We start from the raw sequence: 12,149 nt of genomic DNA, 5'->3' as shown, positions 1-12,149 counted from the left end.
TCATATTTAAAATAGATTTTTCATCCCACATGAAAGCAACATGCTGCATGCCTTCTAGCCACATTTTCACTGAAAAAACCCCAAACTGCTCAGCCTGGGCTCACATCATGCCAGCAGTAGCTGTATATCAACATTCAGCAATAATGGAATTCATTCAGAAAATGAACAATTACAAAAACACTTTCACTCCAAGATCTGATACTACACTGAAGAAGTTATGCATACCTTCAAAAAAATTCAGCAATCAAGTTGTATTTCTATTTTTATTGAAATAAATTTTAAAAATACTTCTGGCCAATATTTACACATTTGATCCAATTACTCTTCCTGCAATGTGGTATTTCCCCACCTGCCCCTGAAGGCAGCAGCATTTTCAGAACAAGAACTGCTCCCCACATATTGAACCCACTCAGCAATGGGTAAAAGGACATTTTAGAAATGTGGCAAATTGGATCACTGAAAGGAAAAATGGGAGAGAGGTGTTGTAATAAAAGAAAACATCATTTGAGTCATGCATACAACATCATTTTTCAGTTTTCTGAAATTGTGTCAGCACTGGGAAAATCTCATTTCCACCCAAGACAGTGTGCAAACAGAAGCTTTTGCAGGTAAATTCACTCTGCTGAAGTGACACAGAATGAACAGAATACTCCAAATTCAAACCTTTGGCCTCTTCTCCCCCATCCTGCTTGTGTGTCTGTGCTCCATCTCCCCAGCAGCCATGTCTGGTGCCAAGGCTCTCCCTGCCTTGCTCAGCTGCCAGTGAGCTCTGTGCTCTCAGGTAAATTCACCCCCAGGCTCTGTAAAATGCTCGAGGTGGGTCCTGCCAGGCCAGCCTGGGCACTGTAGGACTCGAGCAGGTTTGCCACCAGGTTCATGTCCACATCCAGGGCTGCCAGCTCAGCAGCCTCAGCTCCACAGTCAGGGCCAGCACTCTCACATGGGGCTGCTCCAACAGAACCTGCCTGCAGGGAGTACAAAGAGAAAGCTTTATCAAATTGCATGAGCAGATTTAAGGGAAAAAAAAAAAGGGTAAATCACAGGAGAAAAGAAACAACAATTGTGCAGCCAACAAAGTCCAGTACACTCCTGAGTCCTGATAGACAGGAATTCAGACACCAAATGCTCATGCCAGCTGGAAATCACCACTGTCCATTACCCAGATTAGGTTCCAAGAGAAGGACACAAAGTGTTGCTGAGTCCTGGCTCTGCTTCCTATGGGAGAAAACTACTACAGGAACTCACAAGTGAAGCTGCAGATGCTTGCCCTACTACCAAAAACAGAGAAAAGATGGGCAAACTAAAACTAAGCCTTGGAAAAGATGGGCAAATTCCAAGCTTAGGTAAGCTTTAGTTTATAAAAAATGTATGATGGTGCAGGTCCAGCACACTTTGCTTGCACGTGGGAAGGTTCCAATCCCATTACTCAGAATGGCCATTTGCAGCACATTTCCTGCTTGGAAATTACTGCTGCAAATCAGAGCTCAAGGCACACTCACCCCTCTCTTGTGGCTGCTGAAACTTTTCCCAACGTTGCTCTGTGCCAGCTCACGGTCCATCTCCTCCATGTACGCCTTGAGACTGCCCACGAGCTCCTCAGGAGACACCTTCTGCTCCTGCCTTCCATTCCCAGCATCCAGCTCTTCATCATCCTCAGCTGAGAAACCAAACTCCTCCTCCTCATTCGCATCATCAGAATCCAGCTCCTCAGAGTCTGCCCCTGCACATGATTTGGTGTCAGTACAACAGCAAAGAAATCAGTGCTGGCATTTGTTTCAAAGAAAGAAGCAATCTCACCTAAAATTCTGTCCAGGGCTTTTGTAAAAGAATCCACATCAAAGGTAACTTGGGATTCATCAGATGACCTGAAATATAAAAATATTTTTAAAGAAATAAAGCTTCTATGCTTGCCTAAGCCTGACACAGGCACAAGCCATAATGATGTCTCTCAAGACAGGATTGAAGTTGGGACATTTAAATTTAAAAGTCCTCAGAAGTCTGAAGCCTGTGTGCATTAGACATCAAACAGTGAGTGGAAGAATTCTTGGCAGAAAAAGAGAAAAATTGTGAAGACCACAAAACCCAACTGAGGGACAGAGAGCAGCTCAGCTTGCAGCACTTGAACCTGCACCAGTGCCAGAGTGGCACCAAGCTGATTTAAAGCAAGTACAGGGTCACTGCTCTGCCTTTGCTTCAGGCCCTGCTCAGCACAGCACCTTCAAACTCTGATTCTCTGCATCACAGAACCAAGCACAGGGCTGCAGCACAGTGCAACATTCCACACCAGAGCCAAACTCCAGGTGCTACTACCATGGTATTTCTGCTCCTTCCTGTGTGGACACTTTGGACACAAAAGCCTTCATGCTCTCAGCAACTGTTTCCAAGCCATAGTTTTGCTCCTCCTCATATGGGGAAGGAAGGGACTCATTTCTTGTCTCCTTCAGCATCTGATCCAGAGCACCTGGTGTCATATCCAGCCAGCTGTCATCTGAAAGGACACAGCACAGATCTGTTACTCTGCACAAGCCTGCTGGCCCACAGGCCCAAACCAGCTGACTGACAGGGCTGCAACCATCCTGCAGCTCAGTTCTGCAGTTCAGCTCTTGTGCTGGTCCTGGCTCACACACAGCAAAGGCACAGAGAGGCTGAGAAGAACTGAGTGCAGATTTCTTGTCACTACTTACAAACTCTGCTTTGCAGAGCTCAAACTCAGAGAGACCATTCAGTCACTGGGAAGCCTTTGGCCACTCAGTGGAGGAAGAAAGGCTCACTCTAAACTGGGAGAGCCAATCCAGTGTTTAGTCTTGAGGAAGGCTGGACTGGCTCTCCCTTCACAGCTGTCAGCATTGCCCCTCTCCCCCCACAAATAACCATCTGTAATAGGAATAATTCCCCATCCAGCTCACCATCCTCTGCAGGAAGACAAGCTGCTTCTCTCTCCAATTCCTTCAGATCAATGGGGGTTGTCTGTAGTAGTGGGGAAGTACCAGAGCACTACCCAGAGCATTGGCCAAAACAGGACACAGTCAGTCCCTGCAATTCCCAGCTGATGGCTCCAAACCCATTGGCCAAGGCTCTTTTCCTTTACATTTATTTTGCCTTGGTAAATATTAAGATTACCTGATCCCAACCAGCACAGACTGGAAACTCAAAAAATAAGTCAAGACATTATGGGCTGGCAAAGCCTCAGATATTTCTGTAGTGATTTACTTTTTGGATTTGATCTTCCAGAGAAATCCACAGCCAGCTCCTTGAGCAAAGGAGACAGATTACCCTGTATTCATTATTCACTGGCACTGCTTTTCAATGAAACTTTTCTACACTTTCTACAGTCAACCAAGCAAAAATTGCTTTGCAGTCACCACTTGGAATCCACTTGGAAGAGCTCAGCATTTCACAAAACCAAGATAAAAGAGTTACTCAAGCCAGAACTTCTCCCAGTGGAGCATTCCAGAGGAATTAGTACTTGTATGTCCTGGCCACAGCTCCCATGTTCAATGTGCAGTGGAGAAAAGGGTTCAGGTGTTTGTGACAAGGATTTCAAAGGTCACTTACAGGATTTGTAGGGTATATGACACTCATGAATTTCAAGCAGCTCTCACCTTTCTGGCACTGCAACAGATTGCTGGAAGTGATCTTCTGCCATGTGCAACAGTTCCAGGTACTTGGCTGATCCTTCCATTTCTCCCTATTGAATGCAAGTCACAGGCATGAACCCAAACAATTCTCCCTCCCTTTCCTCCTCACAGTTAGGCATCCTAAGGGTGACTGTTGGTCACACAGAAATGCTGAGAGAACCAGAACAACTAAAACCTCTTGGCCATCTACACTTGGAACTCAATACAGCCAAGGGGCATTCCTGTATTTGAAGCATATTAAAGGATATTAACCTAAGAATCTCAATAAAGTTGTCCAATATTATAACCTTCAAGTAGGCAGTCAATTTATGTCCAATTTATTAACTTCAGAGAAGTACTCAAAGGCATCTTTAAAAAAAAAACCCACAGAACCTCACCAGAACCCACAAAAACCACACACACATAAAAATTACACTTGCATGGGCCCAGATAGGTCTATGGTGTTATGTATGGATCTTGAAGAATATTGAATTCTAGAGGGGTGGAAATGAAATGGAAACCAGTGAAATCAGTTACACCTCACACAATCACATGTGGGGGTTTTCTTCACTCAAGTGTATTTCTCCCCTTGCTTTAGATAAATGAATCAATGCCCACATCTTGCTTTTTCCTTTTTAATTTCCAAAATAAATTCCTTTCAAAGGAGAACAACCTGCACATGTCCCCTTTAAACACATTAATTCATTTCCCACAGAGATAAGGATTCAAGCTCCTTACACCAGTTCAAGGGTTAAAATGTATTTTCCCTGCAATGTTTAAAAGCCACAGACACTGAAATACTCACAGACCTTGAAATAATCCTTCTCCTTCAAGCTCCTGAGGAATCTCTCCACAGAGGACCCCTTAACACGTTTCTCTTGGCATCAGGAGCCACTTTGCTGCTCTTGGAGCACAACATTTCAAAGCCATGAGCCTGCAGACAAAAGATGCAACAACAAGAGGTTCTCAAGGTGGGACAGACTTTGCTCACATTTCTCTGGACAAGCAGGCAACCTCCAGACAAGGACCCATTCCCTGCACATGCATGAGCCAAGGCCAAAATGCCCCAGGAACCATTCCCAGCTTCATGCCCAGCTCGCAGGCTCTGTACTGAGGATGAGCTGGGGCGGGCAGGGTGTATCCACTGCGTCTGTCTGGAACAAACTGCTGCTGCACCAGCTGTGCATACAAACACCGAGTGAAAGTCACCTGCAACAGCCAGAGCAGAAACAAACACTCCCTGCAGCGGGACTGGGCTGGGGACAGCCAGCAAACTCCCTCCAGGTCACCAGAGTGCCTTTGAAGGCACCCATATTACAGGCACTGCCTGAGACTGCATTCAAAATACATCTTAGAAAGATTTTTCTGATAAATTGCTTTTCAGGCTATACAACGCTTGTTCCAAATTGAAATCCCCAAGCAAATATAAACTTTAGTCATTCTAAATGCATTAGGAAAAATCCTTGATATTCTGGAAAATCCCCATTTGAATTGCAACACTTTTCATCAAATATATCTTGTTTCCTTAACAACAATAACACCACGTTTCTCTTCAACTGGAGAAGTGCTTTAGGAGAATTAAGATATCCTAAGTGCCTCAGAACATCCCAGGCATTAAAAAGCAGCATTTCCGGTGCTACAGGCGACCTCTGCTGGTTCCTGATCCTAAGAAAAGCCCTGAATGCAACGTTCTCAACTCCCTCACTCTTTTCCCTCAAACAATAACAAAGTATGAGGCTGCCGCTCCAAGTACACACTTGCAATCCATTTTAGTGTTGTGTTCCAGCCCTTTTAAGAATCTTGGAGTAGGGGAAAATAATTGAACAATTTTTTGCTAATAACCAAATAAATTAGTTCCATTTTAATTCATTGCCATTAGCAGCCATCCATATTCGGGTGAAGGTGTCTGCTCATTATTTCACCTGTACTAAACAAAGCCTGTGTCCTTACACAGACAGCCACACTCCAGCCCTGAGCATTCCCTACCCTCAGGGACACTTCTGAATCCATGTCTGCTGGGGTTTTTTTAATATTCACAAACCCATAGAAAGGCTTAGGTTAGATGGGACCTTATGGATCAACACCTGGTTCCAACACCCTTGCCACAGCCAGGCACACCTGCACAGGGCACAGAGAGGAGAGGCGCCTCAGCAACGCCGTGCCCGGGAACAGATTGTCCACACGGGCTGCGGAGTCTCCCTCACTGCGGATATCCCAGACCCTGCTGGCAGAATCTTGTGTCCTGTGCTCGGGGACGGCCCGGCTGCAGCAGGGAGGCGGCACCAGATGCCTCACTGGGTTAACCCGTGCTGTGACACCGAGAGTCGGGGAAGCCGCCGGGTCCCCCTCACACGCTCCCGGTTCGAGCCCGCCGGGTCCCCTCACACGCCCTCGGTTCCCGGCCGCCGGTCTCTCCTCCAAAGATCCCGATTCTCGGCGCCGTGAGCCCCTCACATGGCCTCGGTTCTCCCTCACTCGTTCCCGGTTCGAGTCCGCCGGGTCCCCCTCACAGGCTCCGGGTTCCCGGACACCGGGTCTTCCTCACACCGCCCAGCTCCCCCTCACACACTGCCGGTTCCCGGACGCCGGATTACCCTCAAAAGATTCCGATTCCGGCCGCCAGGTGTCCCTCACACTCTCCCGATTCTCCCTCACATGCCCTCGGTTCCCGGCCGCCGGGTCCCCCTCACACGCTCCCGGGTTCCCCTTCAGATGCTCCTCGATTACGACCTCCAGATCCCCCTCACACGCTCCCGGATCCCCCTCACACACCCCCGCTTCCTTGCCGCCAGATCCCCCACACACTCTCCCGCTTCCCGGCCGCCGGATCTCCCTCCCAGTCTCCCCGGCTCCGGGCGCTCCTCCCGCCGCGCCTCCCGGCCCGCTCCCGGCTCACCGCGGCCCGGCGCGTAGCGCAGGCGGAACGGCTGCCGCTGCCACACGCAGGCGGCCAGGAGCGGGGCCAAGCGCACCAGGGCCAGCTCAGCGCAGCGCCGCAGCAGCGCCTCGCCGCCCGGGCCCGCCGCCGCCGCCGCGAACAGGCGGGAGCACACCGCGACCTCGGGCAGCGCCGGCCGCAGCAGCGCCTCCATCGCGCCGGGGCCCAAAGCGCTCCGCCCCCGGGGAGGAGCGGCGCGATGGCGGCGGCGGGGCGGCGGCGCTGAGGGTGATATCGCGATACGCGCGGAAATCGGTGCAGCCGTGCGTGGCCGCCGCTGCCCCGGTGCCCGGCGCGGCCCCGAGCCCCAGCGCGGTCCCGGTCGCGATCCCCCGGCCCCGCTCCCGGGCCTGCCGCCCGTGCTGCCTCCAGCACCGAGCAGGGCCCCGGGACGGCCCGGTCACCCCCTGTCCCCGACGGGAGATGGTTCCCGGCATTGCCGGTATTCCTGGGCACCGGTCCCGGCCGGACACCGGTGGGACACAACGCGATTAAATCCCTGTAACCGGCTCTTATCCCCTGACCCGAGAGCTGGGTTAGTTCTGCTTTACTCGCCTCGTTTACTCTTGTTCTGTTTAATTTAATTCTGTCTAATTAATCTACAGGGATAATGGCGTCCTCTCTGCTTTTAGGGAGCTGTACCTCAATTCGCAGCATCTTAGGTTTAAGTTTAACTGATTTTGATCCAGCTGTCCTATTGGTATAGGATTGGTCAAATTGCCAAGTCCAAGAGACTTGAATAGAGTTTTGAGGCAGAAAACATCTGGGTTTGTTGGCAATTTTCCAACCAGGTAGAGCCAGGGCCTGGCCAGAGCCCAGTCCCTCAGTGGGAGGGTCTCCCTCACATACCTCAAAAACAAATCTCTCAATAATAGCAGCTATGAGATGCCCCAAGCACAGCAAACTGCTGGAGTGCTCCTGTGAGGATACCTGGGGCTGTGTCTGATTCCCGCAGAGCAGGAGCAGCCTTGCCCTCAGCAGGTCACAGCCCTGTGCCATGAGGATGTGGCACAAAAGGGTCGGGAAAGACCACAGGACCTCAGCTCAGATGAGGCTTTTGACAGAGCCCAGAGATCTCATCCTGGAGCTCTGAAAACACAGGAAAATCATGAGACAGCCCTGGGTCAGGGCACAGCAACCTTGCTGGAACAAGAGAAGGGACTAAAGGCTGAGCAGGCAGTGCAGGGAACGGCTGCATACAGCCTGTTTGTCATAGACGTCTTTTGTGAAAAATCCTTTCTTTAGGATTTTTCTCCCTTCTGAGAAGCTGTGGCCTCAGCAACAAATGTAAACAATGGGTATTTGCTGCTGTGGAATGTAACAGGTGGATTCGTGATTGGTGGATGTTTGGATTTACTGATCACTCACAGCAGAGCTGTTCTTGCTTTCTGCCTGCACACAGAACTTTGTTATTCCTTCCTTTTCTATTCTTATCTTAGCTAGCTTCGGACAACTTTTCTCTCTATTCTTTTTAGTATAGAAATAATGTAATATATCAAGCCTTCTGAACATGGATTCAACATCCTCGTCTCTCTCTTCACCCTGCAACCCTTGCAAGCCCTGTAACACCTGTTCAAAGAGATGCATCTGCAGCTGGAGAACAAAACAGAGAGATCCCAAAGTGACACCATGTCTTGTAGATAGTCACACAAAGATATGTCAAAAGTCATGAAAAGCCAGTTATAAATTCGGCAATGGTGTCTTATGAATAATACCTGTTATAAAAATGAGTGAATTCACATGATGGAACCAATACATCAGAGGTGACTGTCTCAGGAATTGGAGACAATATTCTTCCAGCATTCCTGTATCCATACAATGAAACACTGAACATCTTACAATGGATAACAGCCATAATGTGGAACAACCACCCACTCTCCTGTGTTATCTGTGGAAGATAAACCAGAAGAGATCACAATCAATGATCCTGTCAGGCAGTGCAGCACTGACACCTGTGCAATCTGTGAGAGGATCAAGGGCCCAACAAACTGTATCTTCTTCTATCCAAAAGCAGGTGTTTATCAGTGTTTCATCACAGCTGCCTCACTGGGATCTGTCTTATCTCTAGAAGAAAATAACCACATCTTGCAATGTGAAGAAACATATTTAAACAAAATGAACTTAGGGCCTAAAATTAATTGCAATGTAATTCAATGTCACCGCAGTAGAATTAGAGGTACACTTAAGAGAATTTAAGTTACATCTCTAATACCGAGTAAAAGCTGATCTTAATAAAACTGGAATAGAACATGAAATGGCTTAAAATGAAGGAGAATGAAACTTGATCTCATCCCAACTCAGCAACACTCAAACCTGGCAGAAATCCACCTCAACGTAAATGACTCTTAACAAAATTAACTCAATTGAGTTATAAAACATAGTTTAACGTTACTCAGACATAGCTTTGCCTAGTCTTACGAACACTAAAATCAAATTAAAAAAAAAAAAAACAGAACCAAACTAACAATCAATATCCATAAAAGTTCTGGGTACTATGATATGTAATTTAGTCTGCTGCTATTAATATCAAAAGGTGCTGAAAATGTGAACCAAGCATGCTGAAATAGTGGCCTGATGGATTTACTGGAGGGATTAGAAAAGTGTGACAAATACTTTGACCCTATGTAATTTAAGATCGAGGAAAACTCATGGTAGCCACAAATTTTAAGGAACCATAGATTTACTAAGACTTTTTAAAGTGCAATTGTACCGAAAGAAACAACAAAGTAGAATTTGGCAAACTGTCTAACAAACCGGGAGCTTCTCGAGATTGTAGTTAGTGTAATAGCATATGGTAAATGTTATCAGCATTTCTGGTAAAGAAATTCGATTGTGTTGTGCTGGACATGATAATAATGACAAGGCACTGCATTTACCGCTTTGAATATCTCCAGTAACAATCCTCAGAGAAATCAGAATTCACGAAAAACTCAAGATTAACTTTAAAAAACCATTTCAACACATTTTAAGGCATTCTAGGACACGTTCTATGAGGCTTCAGTACCAGGGGCAGTCAGAGCCCTTCGGCAATGCCGGGGGTTCGCCCCGCCGCAGGGCTGGGGAGCCACGGGGGGAGTGAGTTCGGCCGGGGCCAAGCGGAGCCGCCGGGCAAAGCCGAGCCCCGGGAGCGGGGAAAGCGCCGGCCGCAGCGAGGGCAAAGCCGAGCGGGGACCTAGCGTGGGCTCAGGATGATGCGGGGCAGCCCCCGGATTTTCCAATGAGCTCAGCCGAGCCAAAGGGTTCAGGTCCCCAAATCCGGGTCGGGAGCGACGGGAGGCGCCAGAAAGGTGAAGGAACCGATCCCGGAAAATGCAGCGGGGAGCGCTGGGGAGAGGGGCCGGGGCGGGGACGGGAGCAAAAGGGCCGCGCCATAATTGGCCGCGTTCCGCATATGATTGGTCAAATCGGCTCAAATCTGAGGCGGCACCGGCCGTGCTCGTTGTGTCTGGCCGGGCTGGGAGCAGCGGCGGCAGCACCCGGAGCCCGGCGAGGCGGCGGCGGAGCTCGGAGGCGGCTGCAGCCCAGGTGGGACCGCGGTCGGTGCTGCCCCAGCTCGGGGCTCGCTGCGGGAGGAGGAGGCCGCGGTGAGGGCCGGGGGGTTCTGCCGAGTTCCTGGTGCCGGCTTCTCCCGTGTGCCCCCTGCGCTGGGATCGCAGCCGAGGGAGCGGCTGCCCGCGCTCTCCTCCTTGCCCGGATGACCGGCATGGAGCCGGTGCCGCGGCAGCGATGGCTCATCGCGGCTGCTCTCGCTAGGACGGAGGCGGCTGCTCCGTGCCCGGCACCGTTCCCGCCCGTGCGGCACCGGGCTCGGGGCCGCTGCTCGGGCGGGAGGTGTCCGTGCCCGGCTCGGGGCTGGCACGGCATGAACTTGAACCCAGTGCCTCAGAGCCCAAAGCGCTGCAGGCGCCGAGTGCGGGCACAAAGCGGCGCATGCAGCCTGCTCCGGAGCCGAGGCTTCTCGAAGCTGCGCTCTGTGCCGGGAGCCGCTCCGTGTGCCCAGGCAGGAGCCGCGGCGGCCGTGCCGGCGCTCGGTGTGCCCGGGCTCCGAGGCGCCGGGGCAGGGAATCATGCGGGGCACAATGGTGAGCAGCCCGGGGCTGCTGCTTCTCGCCCCTCGGCAGGCGGACTCCGAGCCGCAGCTGCCCCGGGCCAGCAGCAGCCGGCAGCTCGCAGGCGCTCTCAGCGCCCGGCCCGGCACGGAGCTGGGCTGCAGCGGCTGCAGAGCCACAGGGGCCGCGGCTGCGGCCACCGCAGAGCTCCCGGAGGCTGCGCTTGTCTCCGCACCTGCTGCCGCACCTCTGGGCAGCGGCGACAGCGCAGCCACAGCTGCCACCGCCCTCCTGAGCCCCCGCACGGCCGGCACCAGCAGCGACCTCTCACCGTGTCCCTTTCAGGGTGCCATCAGCGCGGCTGCAAAGCTGTTCCCGAGGCCGAGCTCCCAAAGGCTTTGCCAGCACTCCTGATGTCTGGAGAGCAAGGTGCCGTTTATTCCACGCAGAGAGATACTGGCTGTGAGCAGGAGGAGAGTGAACTCTGCTCCATTCCTGGAGCTGTGAAGGAGCCCCTGAAGAACAGATCAGTAACAGGGAATAGACTCAGAAGATTCCTGGGTGAGTACAGGGCCACCCCTGTGCCCTCTAGGCAGGGTCCCGTGTCCCCTCCCAAGGCCAGGGCTGGCAGGTGTGTGGCTGTTTCCCGATGTCTGGAAGAGGCCTCGTGCTCTGCTGGGCCCCATCCGTGGCTGGAAGCAAGAGCCCCAGCTGCCCCCAAGGCTGTGCAGTTCCCCTGCTGCAGCCTGTGCCCACAGCTGTGTCCCTGCCTGTGCCCACAGCTGTGTCCCTGCCTGTGGCCAGGCTCTTGGCTCTCTGGCTGCCAGCTGAGGGAGGCCCACACTGCCTCAGGGCTCCCTGCTCTGCTCCCTGGCCATGGGCTGAGCAGATTGCGGGGCCGGCTCTGCTTCTGGCAGCCAGCAGCTCTTTCCTGCTCCAGGTGAACGGTTCAGGTCCCATCCCATGGGCACGGCGGTGCTGATTCTGCTGCTCCTGGTGCTGGTGCTGGCTTTGGGGGCGGCCTTGGCTGTGCTGGCAGGTAAGGGAGGGGCAGCAGCCTGGGCCCAGCCCCTCGGGGCAGAGCGGGCTCCCTGCTCCCTGCACAGGGGAATCCTCAGACCTTCTCCTCTTCCCCCTGCAGCACCACAGGTTCCAGTCACACCTGCGACTCCAGAGTGTGTTCTGGGCTGTCCCTTTGACTGGGTTGGGCACAAGGCGCTCTGCTACTACTTGCCAAAGGATTATAGCACATGGGAGCAGGGTCAGGAACGGTGCTCCGAGCTCAATGCCTCCCTGGCCATTGCCCAGGATGAGGAGGCCATGGTGAGTGAGGGGCTGCGGGCGCTGTGGGGTGGCTGAGGGCAGCCTGGGGGCGCTCCTGGGCCGGGCTCGGTGCTCGCAGGGCCGGGGCTGCAGCCCTGGGCCGGGGCCTTGCAGGGAAGGAGCCCCGGCGTGCGGGGGCAGCCCCGGGCACGTGTCCCCCCGCGGGGCCGGGGCAGCTCCCACTCCTCTCTCCTGGGCAGGATTTGCTCTTCCGCCTCCGCG

At 52.3% G+C, this 12,149-nt stretch overlaps 1 pseudogene; it reads right to left on the bottom strand.

Moving 5' to 3' along the window:
* Nucleotides 1–244: 244 nt before the first annotated feature.
* Nucleotides 245–6,709, bottom strand: LOC132076540 (protein ecdysoneless homolog; annotated as a pseudogene).
* Between the last annotated feature and the right edge of the window lie 5,440 nt (nt 6,710–12,149).

This window comes from Ammospiza nelsoni, chromosome 8 (assembly GCF_027579445.1).
Source record: "Ammospiza nelsoni isolate bAmmNel1 chromosome 8, bAmmNel1.pri, whole genome shotgun sequence".
NCBI lineage: Eukaryota > Metazoa > Chordata > Aves > Passeriformes > Passerellidae > Ammospiza > Ammospiza nelsoni.
Note: the sequence above shows the minus strand (reverse complement) of the source record. Positions and strands in the feature narration are given on the sequence as shown.